The sequence below is a fragment of the Chenopodium album genome, chromosome 3, assembly GCF_948465745.1.
Source record: "Chenopodium album chromosome 3, dcCheAlbu1.1, whole genome shotgun sequence".
Taxonomy (NCBI): domain Eukaryota; kingdom Viridiplantae; phylum Streptophyta; class Magnoliopsida; order Caryophyllales; family Amaranthaceae; genus Chenopodium; species Chenopodium album.
In genome coordinates this window covers 31,436,375-31,447,125 of record NC_137836.1, presented here as the reverse complement: position 1 = coordinate 31,447,125, position 10,751 = coordinate 31,436,375, and the positions used below count along the sequence as shown (strand labels likewise).

Here is a 10,751-nt window from a genome sequence, read left to right as displayed (position 1 = left end):
CGAGAGAAGAGGGAAATTATTAACTAAAACTACAAAAATAAACTAAAAACTAATAAAAAGGGCAAAATTACACAAAATAAAGATAAAAGACGAGAATAATAAAATAATAGAAATAAAGGATAAAAAAGGTGAAATTATTGGAATATAAGCCGGAATACGACTCAATAAACACCCTAAAAGTGACATCAAAGTCACTTATCAGAGTCATTCGACCACATTGTTAAATATTGCGGATGACTCTCAATCCGCCACCAGCCAGAGCCATGGTGACCATACCTGCTCTGGGTGTTAGGCACAAGCTTGTGCAGCTTTTTAAAGCAATATAGATTCGGTTCAAGGTAAAGAACCGACACACCCTGTAGGGAATATTTCAAGCATTATCCCTAGCTTGAACCCCACTGTGATTATACACTTAAGCATGGTGGCGTCCAAAGGGAAGGAAGATAGAGAAAAAGAGTCGCTAACAAGTTTTAGGAACTTGTAAACCGTTCATGAGGTGAAGGTTACACCCCTTAACGATCTAGTAGATCGTCAACTCCAATAGGTCTGGAACCAAGACTGGAAGTTCGGGGATGAAGTTACAAACCCAACCTAAAAGAGATTGAACCTGCCCTTGACGAAGGGTGGAACTAGGTCGTTGAAACTCACCCTCCCTTGATCAAAAAAGTTTGTAAACACTTAACAATCCTATATACAAGTATATAGGCAAGTCAAGGGTCGAACCCAAAGGAACGGTAATATTCAAGTGCTCTCAATTATGCGCCTAAGCTAGGTCGAAGACAAAGATAAAAGGATAACACTAACAACTAACAAACAAAGAAATCAAACAAATAAAGCACTAGGAACGGGGATCAACAAGTAATCATGACAAATGTAGCAACTCGGAAATACATGCAAGTCAATGGTTGTGAAGACTAATGGCAAACTCAATCAAAAGAGTCAACAAGCTATCTCCTAGAGGTCAAACTAGCGCCAACTACGAGGGAATCTAACTAGGAGCATCACTAATCGAGCTCAATCGACAAATGTAAGCTACAAATCAATGGTCCGTATCAATGTAGAATCACAATGCAAACTAGCATAATTCTCAAGGCCTAATCGAATGACACACATGCAAACTTCCATTAATCACTTTAATCTCAACAATTAATCAACATAATTCATAAATTAAGTACAACCAATCAATCATACAAGTTTCACCCAATTCCTAGCAAACAACTACTCTAACATCATCATCAAATAAACAAACAACTATAGAAATCAAGAATCAACAATATATGAAGAACAATTACACTAATCAACAATCAAACATCAAAATCAAATCAAACAAACTTGAATATTAAACAAAGCAAAAAAAATTTCCAATTTATATAGTATTTTACCCTCGTCCCTTGGTCATAATTAGTAGTGTTTTTGGCTCTTTAGAGCCACTTTTATTACTAATTGGTGTTTTCTAGTGTTTTCGTAGTTTTGGTTGAGTTTAGCAGGAAATTGCACTTTTGGCATTTTTCCCGGGTTTTCATGGATCAACTACGGAAATTAGAGGAGCACGACCATGTTTAAAGCCCAACGCCGGTTAGAGAAATCGAATCGGTGATTAAGGGCTCGGTATATGTGATACCGGGGCATTTGGACCGAGTATTCAAGACCCGAAGAGGAAACCCATATTGGCCCGAAGAATTGGAGCGAGCCCAATCGTAGTCCAGATAGTGGCCCAAGAGTGCCGCTCGGCCAAAGAGGCTGGCGCCCGAAGGCGCGCCCGGCCGGGCGAGGGAAGCAAAGGCTGGCGCCCGAACTCGCGCACGGCCGGGCGCGAGATTCATACTTAATTCCAGATTTATTTGGTAATGATTTCTCTTCTCTTTATCTTAGTTGTTTATTTTATTCCTTTGATCATGTCTTGTTTTATTGCTTTGATTAGTTTAGCTTTAATTATGTGTGAGTAGTTTTAATTCTAGGGTTTGTGGGGATCCATAAATAATATGAAGGGGTAATTTATTGTTGTTGATTATCAATGCTAGATTAATTTCCTATTGATTGATTTAATGATCTGTGACTAGATTTGCGCAGATCTTTTATGCATGAGTTTAACAATATTGATTCGAGATTCGACAGATGAGAATTGATGTTTAGGTCTAGTTTCAATAGGCAGGTTAATTTATAAATGGTTGAGTCGAGATTCGAAAGATGAGATTTAATACCGGTAAATTAATTGTGTGATTGTAAAACCTAGCGACAGCCCTTTTTGATCTGATTAATGTATGCATTGATGATTGATTATTATGTTTTACCCTGGAATATTATTTATTGGTGAACCTATACCCTAGATCCTTTTATATATTGTTTTCTCCTTATTCTAATCTTCGTAATTTAGTTTCCTTTGATTACAATATATTGGTTACTTTATAATCTAGATTATAATATTTAATTAGGAATAGAAAGACTCGTTTCTCTGTGGATTCGAACCTACTTCCCTATCTACATTAGTTAGAGGATTTAGGAATTACTTTTGATTAGGTGATACGACTTTAACCTTGTCAAAATTTGGCGTCGTTGTCGGGGAGACGTTTTATTTTTATTTATGATTATTTTTGTAGTCTAGGTTATTTATTTTTGTCTCAAAGAACGTTAGTTCTTTGAGGCAAGTCGCATATTTCCTTTTAGTTTTTTTTTTGTTTATGCCCAGGTGTTCCAGATCAGGTTACATCCCATTCGATCCTGAGATCAAACGATCCTTCCATAGACAGAAGAATTTAATTTCTACAAGCAAATTCTGGCGGATTCTGGTGTTAATAATAATCACCGAGATCCCCTAGCTGATTCTAGCGATTCGGAGGTATCATCAGATCCAGAATAAGAGATGACGGCTCCAAAGATGCTTAGTGATTACACACAACCAAAGCTTACAGATTTTCCACACCTTACACCCACTTTGGCTCTTGATGGGGTACAGTTTGAGATTAAACCCCAATTTATACCGATGATAGAAAGGAAGCAATTTAGTAGAGCTAAGGGTGAAGACCCAAATCTTCATATTCCAGACTATTGTCAGTACTGTAATACCATCAGGCAAGCTAGGGTCACACAAGACCAAATCAGGGAGATTCTCTTTCCTTTCTCTTTAACTGGAAAAGCCAAATTATGGTTTAATGGTTTAAATAGAACTGCACTTGGTATAACTGACTGGGAAACTCTTGTTTTGAATTTTTATAACAAGTATTATCCTGTAGAGAGAACAGCCGTACTACGGAGTGCAATTCAGAATTTTGCCCAAGAAGCCGATGAAACTTTATATGAGGCTTGGGAGAGGTTCAAGGACCTACAAAGAGAATGCCCCCACCATAATTTGGCACAATGGCAGTTAAACCAAGCCTTTTATAATGGCATTGGAAATTCATCTAAAATAATCTTAGATTCTACAGCTAGTGGGAGATTTATGAATCTTAATGTTGATGATGCAGGTAAGGTTATTGAAGATATGGCGATACACAATTCCCTGTATGGGAATCCTAGAGGCTTTGCTAACAAGGGGAAGCATAGTGTTGACTCTGTATCCTTTTTGCAAGCTCATTAACCTCTATCTGCCAGAAACTAGATAATCTTAGCACTACTTATGTAGCAAATGTTTTTAGAATTAATACTAATGCTAATGAGGCTTTCTGTGAAAATTGTGGAATTTTATGTCATTGGGAACAAGATTGCAGGAGTTCCGTGGAGTAAGTTAATGCCTTTCAAGCATATAGGCAGAATAACCCATACTCCAACACCTACAATCCTGGGTACCGAAATCATCCGTACCTTTCCTACCGGAGTACTAATGTTCAAAATCCACCACCACAAGAACCACAGGCGCCACAACAACAACAACAGAAATATTACCATCCCAATGCTGGCCAAAAGAACCAACCACAACAACCCTCCTCATCTTCCGACCTTGCCTTGGTAGAAATTAGAGCGATTCTGGTTAACATGCAGAAGCATATGGAGATTAGAGATGCACAAATTGATTCAATTCTAGCACACAATAAAATTGTAGATAATCAAATTGCGCAACTTTCCGCTACTCTACAAGCCCTCCAACAGGGAGCTCTGCCAGCACAGCCGACCAGGCCAACGGATCAAGCCTATGCAATTACTCTAAGAAGTGGTTCAAACTATGAATGGCCCCCTATGCCCAGAGACAATGAACCTATTTTGTTAAATAATGCTAATCTTGATTCCGTTAAACCTGACAATGTAGCTAATAGCCTTGCAAGGGTAAAGAGTAGTACTAATATATCTAATTCTACATTGCAGGGTACGGCTCCAGGGAAGGTGGCCACTCCAAATAAGAGCAATAATTCTCCAAATCCAGTTATCAAACTTCCATTCCCCAATCGTCACTTGAAGACAAACTTGGACAAGCAGTTTGGTAAGTTTCTGGAGATGGTAAAAGATCTAAAGGTAACAGTTCCCTTCACTGAATTAATCACACAGACTCCTGCATATGCAAAATTTGTGAAATAAATATTGACAAGAAAAAGGTCTATTAGTGAGGTAGAGACAGTAGCTTTCACTGCAGAGTGTAGTGCCGTGCTTCAAAATAAATCTCCACCTAAATTAAAAGATCCGAGTAGATTTTCTATCCCTTGTCATATTGGCAATCTAATGATTGATAATGCATTGTGTGATTTGGGTGCTGGCGTTAGTGTCATGCCATTATTTGTGTTTCAATTTAAATATGGGTAAATTAAAAGCTACTAATATTACTCTACAAATGGCCGACCGTTCTTTCAAATACCCCTTAGGTGTTTTTAGTCAACATTTTGAATTCGTTTTGTTTCTTCTTTGGTGTTTTGTTTTGTTGTATTCCATGAGTTGTTGTATTCCCTCTTTTGTCTAGTCATGTTGCTTTTGCAACTGAGTCAAGGTGGGGGTTTTCTTTTTCATTGCTGGAATGGTGTTTCTTGTTTGCAGGAGTGTCCTGGTTTGTGTTTGTTTGTTGTGTTCTTGAGCCTGGTTTCCAGAACCCTTCCTAGAAGGTGGCTGGAAGCTTTGCTCAGGTTGTTCTTGTCTCTTTCTCTTGAACCCTTCCTAGAAGGTGGCAAGAGATTGAGCTTGAACTGTTTGGTGGTTGGTTGGCCTGTGTTTCAGGTCTTATGGGGTTTGGTGTTTGTTACTTCTTAGCTCTTGTAAGTTGTAACTTCTTCTTTTGGTAATAAAATTCTTCTTATTTACCAAAAAAAAAAAAAAATACCCCTTAGGTGTTTTAGAGGATGTTCCTGTTAGAGTAGGTAAATTTTGTATACCTGTTGATTTTGTTGTTCTTGATATGGCTGAGGATACGCAAACCCCAATTATTTTGGGTAGACCATTCCTTAACACTGCAAGAGCAATTATAGATGTGAGAAGTGGCAAATTAACACTATCAGTAGGGGACGATAAAATTATTTTTAATCTAAATAATACCCCTAAAAGCCCCATGACTGAGGAGAAGTGCTTTAGTTTAATGTGGTTCAAAGTTATTCTAACAAGCCCCAAGCTCTTGTAAAAGATCCCTTGAAGGCGGTATCTTGTGTTGCATCCCTTTCAGATGAGATAGACAAATGGCAGAAGGAAGTTGATGCGATAGAAAGAGCCCTCTAAACCGTCGGTCTTGGTTTTGTGGACGAAAAGGTGGAATCAATCAAGCAAGTTGTGGAAATTGAGCCTACGGTGAGTGTTCTGCCAGATCGAGTTGCAAGTGCTAAATGTAATGACAATTTGAAGCAACCCTCGATCAAAGAGGAATCTTTAGTGCATAGCATTGAAGAGCCCCTAATCCAAGTCAAGGAGGATCCACCAGATAAAGTGAATTGGCGTCCCACAGGGTATGTCAGGAAGCCGCGTCGCAGCCTAAACAACGCTCGATCGGGTGAGAAACCACCCGACCAAGCGTTGGGTCAAGGGCCCAAGTTCTTGTACTTTGTAAGAAGGTCGTGCGGGACCTAGATAAACTAGCGCTTTGCGGGAGGCAACCCGTATTTTAATGCTTTTTCGACTAGTTTTTTCTTTCCTTTTCTTATGAGAGGAAAGATGAGGGAATTTAATGAGTTTTATGAGTTTGTACAGGTTTGAAGGAAATTAGTTAGCCAAATAATTGAAGAAAAGAAGAAAGAAAAAAAAATTTCGTTAAATTAGCCTCGGCCCGACCGGGCGAAGCTCGCCCGATCGGGCGCGAGGCGGGGTAAAAAATCGGGTGTTTTTCGTCCGATCGGGCGACTGGCGCCCGACCGAGCGCGAAACTCGTCGTATACGGACATTTTCGATCGCCCAATCGGGCGAATCTCGCTCGACCGGGAGCGAGAAGTGATGAAAATTTAAGCACCAGATCGCCCGACCGGGCGCGAGAGTAGAAGAAAATCGGGCATTAAGATCGCCCGATCGGGAGAATTCCGCCCGACCGGGCGCGAGAGCATAGCAGAATAATAATCCATATCGCCCGATCGTGCGAACACCCGCCCGACCGGGCGCAACACGCCCGACCTTCTTCTTCTTTTTTCTTTCTTTTTTTTATCTTTTCTCATTTATTCTCTTTCCTCCATAACTTTCTCTCTCTAAAACCTTAAATCCTCTACCTTCTCTCTAAGATTTTATCTTCATTTCTCACCGCAAATCCAAATATTTTTACATATTCTTAATCCTCTCTTCATCCTCTACAATTCTATATATAAATTTTTTAATTCCATTCAAATTAATTTTCATACCCATTTTTACCATGGCTTCAAAGAGGGCTCGATCTATTTTCGGTAGGAGTTCTAGCTCGAGGGAGGAGTACGACCCGGATTTACAACTCCCCTACTGGCCAACGATCCGTATTGCTAGCCAGGAGCAAAAGTGGCGGCTAGAACACCTAGCCGGGCGCGAGGTAATTCCTTCACGGTGGTTACACCGCCCTACTTTAGAAACTTATGGTTTGTATGATTTTGTTAAACGATTTTTGAGTGACATAGGAATGAGAAAATTCGTTGATATGCACTATCCTACATACCGTGAATTAACTTGTGAATTCTTGTCTTCTTTGAAAGTTGTAAATAGTAGAAATGGACCGAATTTATATTTTAGTTTGAACAATAGAAATATTAGTTTAACATATGTGAAATTTTGTAAATTGTTTGAATTAAATTCTGAATTACCATACCAATGGCATGCTGAATATAAAATTGGTGACATTTATTATTCTCTTACTGGTTTGCCTACCCCCGACCCCCAACATGCTAGTACCAAACCTATTCATCAACCTATTCCAAAAATCTGGCAAAGATTTGCGGGTTTGTGTTTTCTAGATAGGAACGAGCCCCATAACGCCCAAACCAACGAACTAGCTGTTATAGGACACTATGTGTATGGGTTTGGGAAACTGAACATGGGTAGGTACATCATCCACCATCAGAGCAGACATGCCACAGCCAGTACCCAGTCTCGCACCCCCATTCGTATAGGAGGCCTTATCACTAGAATAGCAGTGAAAAAGGTCGGTTTTGTTTAGAGTGGACTCCACCAACTGACCAACTGTGGACCGAATACCTATATGACTGCTAGGTATTTTGAGAATTTGGGGTGGGTACGACTGGACAGTGAGTAGATACCCCACTTGTGTATTAGGACTGGGACCGAGCAGCCTTTGCCCATCTTTTCCCTACCTAGTCCTGACTTGACCGCTTTTCCCCCCGGGCAAGCATCCTACACATATGACCTTTTAGTTGCCAACTCTAGGGGGCAAGCACCACCAATGCCACCACTAGTTCCACCACCCCAGCCTCAGCCCGAGGTAGCGTTTTCTCCACCTCGCATGTCTCACTCTGTCCCCCATGTTAACTCTGGCCTAGTTTGGGACCTTCAGAGTATAGGTCAGGCTTTGGGCCGAATCGAGCATTCTCACACTGACCTTAGGAGGATGGTAGGCTCCATTGACCAGAGGTTAGGGTACTTGGAGAGGAACCAGGGTAGAGCTCTCTACCCTATGTACGATGATTATGCTCGTCGGGGCAACATTCCCGACGATGCTATTTACCCTGACTGGTTTCAGCCTCCACCCCAGGGATACGATAGGGATCCCACTGCACATGGCATTTATACTGACTATTCTGCCTTCCATGGGTACGACCAGGACATTCCTTTCGGGGGACCGGCAGGGGGGAGTTTTCATGCTGATTATTTTGGTTGTAGCTCTTCTGGTGCAGGTGGTGCAGGTGGCAGTGGAGATGAAGGGTTCAGCTCCATGGATGAGGATGATCAAGACTAGCTATGCTGGGCTAGTTCCCGAGTCAATGAGGACATTGTGTGATTCTGGCTTGGGGGAGATTTTTGATTTGGTATCTTTCTTTTTCTCTTTTCTTTTATTTTTGGTGTGTTTTCTTAGTTTAGATTTATTGCTTTCTAGGTTAGTGTTATTGCTTTCTTTTACATTTGAAAAATAAAAAAAAAATCAAAAACACATTCCAATGAATTGTAAATCATGCTTCCCTGTGCCCCTTACTTGAGAAAATTTGTTTTGATTCTTGGTATATGATGATAAATATTGTGGATTTGTTGATCATGATTTGAAGTTTGATTGCTTAGATGCCTTAATATGCGTCAATTTTGTCCAACTACTTGTGAATATAGTGCTTGACTAGTTGATTTAGTTAGGAATGTGTGATAGTTCCTGGTATGTCAATGAATTTGAGTATTGATTTGCAACTATAAATAATGTTTGTATGACTCATTATTATGCACATTGAGGAGGACGAAGGCGTTCCTTCTTTTAGGTGGCCTCCAGATGATTGTAGATATATTTGTTCCCTTCTTGCTACCCATGTTGTTGCCTTGACCTTTTTGTTGTTTATTAGCCACATAAATAGCCTATTTTGCCCCATTGGTTACTAGTCCCAAGCTTGGCTTGGGGGAGCTATTAGTGAGTGAGGTGAGGGATTTTGTAGTGTGCTCATTATTTGCACAATTTGGGTGGGTTTTGAGAAGTTGTTTTATTCTTGATCAACTTTATTTTTGATGAGTTTGAAAGTTATATTTTCTTGGAAAAAATAAAGTATGATGTTATGAAAAAAAAAGAGAAGTTCAAGAAAAAAATAAGTAAAAAAAATATAAGTGAACTTCAATAAGAAAATCAAGAAAAAGAAAAAAAGTGTTCAATGTTCAAACGTTCTAGTTGGAGGTTGATCAAAAGGAAGAAAAAATTGAGCTTCTATGAAAATTATTCAAGTTGGAAAATGAATTTTGTTTATTCACTCCAGTTCTTTATTATTATATCTTATGAGTGAAATTATAAGAGTTGGGATTGTTTATATTATTTGGAGTTGTATTTGGTGGATTTTTGTTAGAATTGAGTTATGTAGGAGATGTTGATCATTATTTATTTTGATCATGGGTTTTACTAGGATTTGCTCCCTTAAGCATAGCTTTTCTCTCACTTTTTCCTAAATGATTCCTACCCTCTTACCCTAGCCTTACATTACAAGATTTAAAGACCTTCCGACCTTTGTGCATAGAGTTGTATGAATGTGAAAGTGTTGTTTATCAATGCAAGTTATGATTTGACATATTTCGAGTCAACTAGTAGGTTGAGCGTACATTTTTTTATACACACGAGAGTGTGAGTTGGGAGGGCATTGTTCACATAAAGGGGTTAGTTGGAGAGCGATCGAGTACATCTTTTACTCGCCACATAAATGAGAGTTGAGTGTGTGAGCACTAGTCTTGAATTCTATATGCTCTTGTGGTTTGCTCTATTTGACAATTGTCAGGGAATAAGGGTAATTGGATGGATTTGATTGATTGATTTTGAAGCATGTTTGTTGGATTTACCTTGAATTGTTTGTGCTTGATTTTTACTTTTTGGGGTGAAGCATATTTATTTGTTCATTGATGAGATCTTTGCTTAGGGACAAGCAAAGGTTTTGCTTGGGGGAGTTTGATATGTCCAATTTATATAGTATTTTACCCCTGTCCCTTGGTCATAATTAGTAGTGTTTTTGGCTCTTTAGAGCCACTTTTATTACTAATTGGTGTTTTCTAGTGTTTTCGTAGTTTTAGTTGAGTTTTAAAGGAAATTGCACTTTTGGAGCATTTTCCCGGGTTTTCATGGATCGACTACGGAAATTAAAGGAGCACGACCATCTTTGAAGCCCAAGGCCGGTTAGAGCATCGAACCGGTGATTAAGGTCTCGGTATATGTGATACCGGGGCATTTGGACCGAGTATTCAAGACCCGAAGAGGAAACTCAGATTGGCCCGAAGAATTGGAGCCCAATCGTAGTCCAGATAGTGGCCCAAGAGTGCCGCCCGGCCAAAGAGGCTAGCGCCCGGAGGTTCGCCCGGCCGGGCGAGGGAAGCAAAGGCTAGCACCCGAACTCGCGCCCGGCCAGGCACGAGATTCATACTTTAGAGGAAAAAGGCGTGCCCGATCGGGCGGTGCCTCGCCCGATCGGGCGCGTGTTATTATTAGATGTTAATTATTCGACGTTTAAGTTTGTTTTACTTTAGGATTCTTTCTTAATATAAATATTTTTCCGTTAAGCAAGTTTAGGATCTTCTTTTTACTCTTTCTTAATTCTTTCTTAGATTTTCTCTCTCTACTTAGCTTTTAGACTAGTTTTCTATCTCTTATACTTTGTTCTCAATTCTATTCTTAATTCCAGATTTATTTGGTAATGATTTCTCTTCTCTTAGTCTTAGTTGTTTATTTTATTCCTTTGATCATGTCTTGTTTTATTGCTTTGATTAGTTTAGATTTA

The 10,751-nt window shown here is 39.6% G+C and overlaps 1 non-coding gene across 1 annotated transcript; it reads right to left on the bottom strand.

Moving 5' to 3' along the window:
• Positions 1-3,241: 3,241 nt before the first annotated feature.
• LOC145625835 (small nucleolar RNA R71) lies at positions 3,242-3,348 on the bottom strand. The gene has a single exon (XR_014110736.1). It is a non-coding gene; the product is annotated as a small nucleolar RNA R71 (small nucleolar RNA).
• Between the last annotated feature and the right edge of the window lie 7,403 nt (positions 3,349-10,751).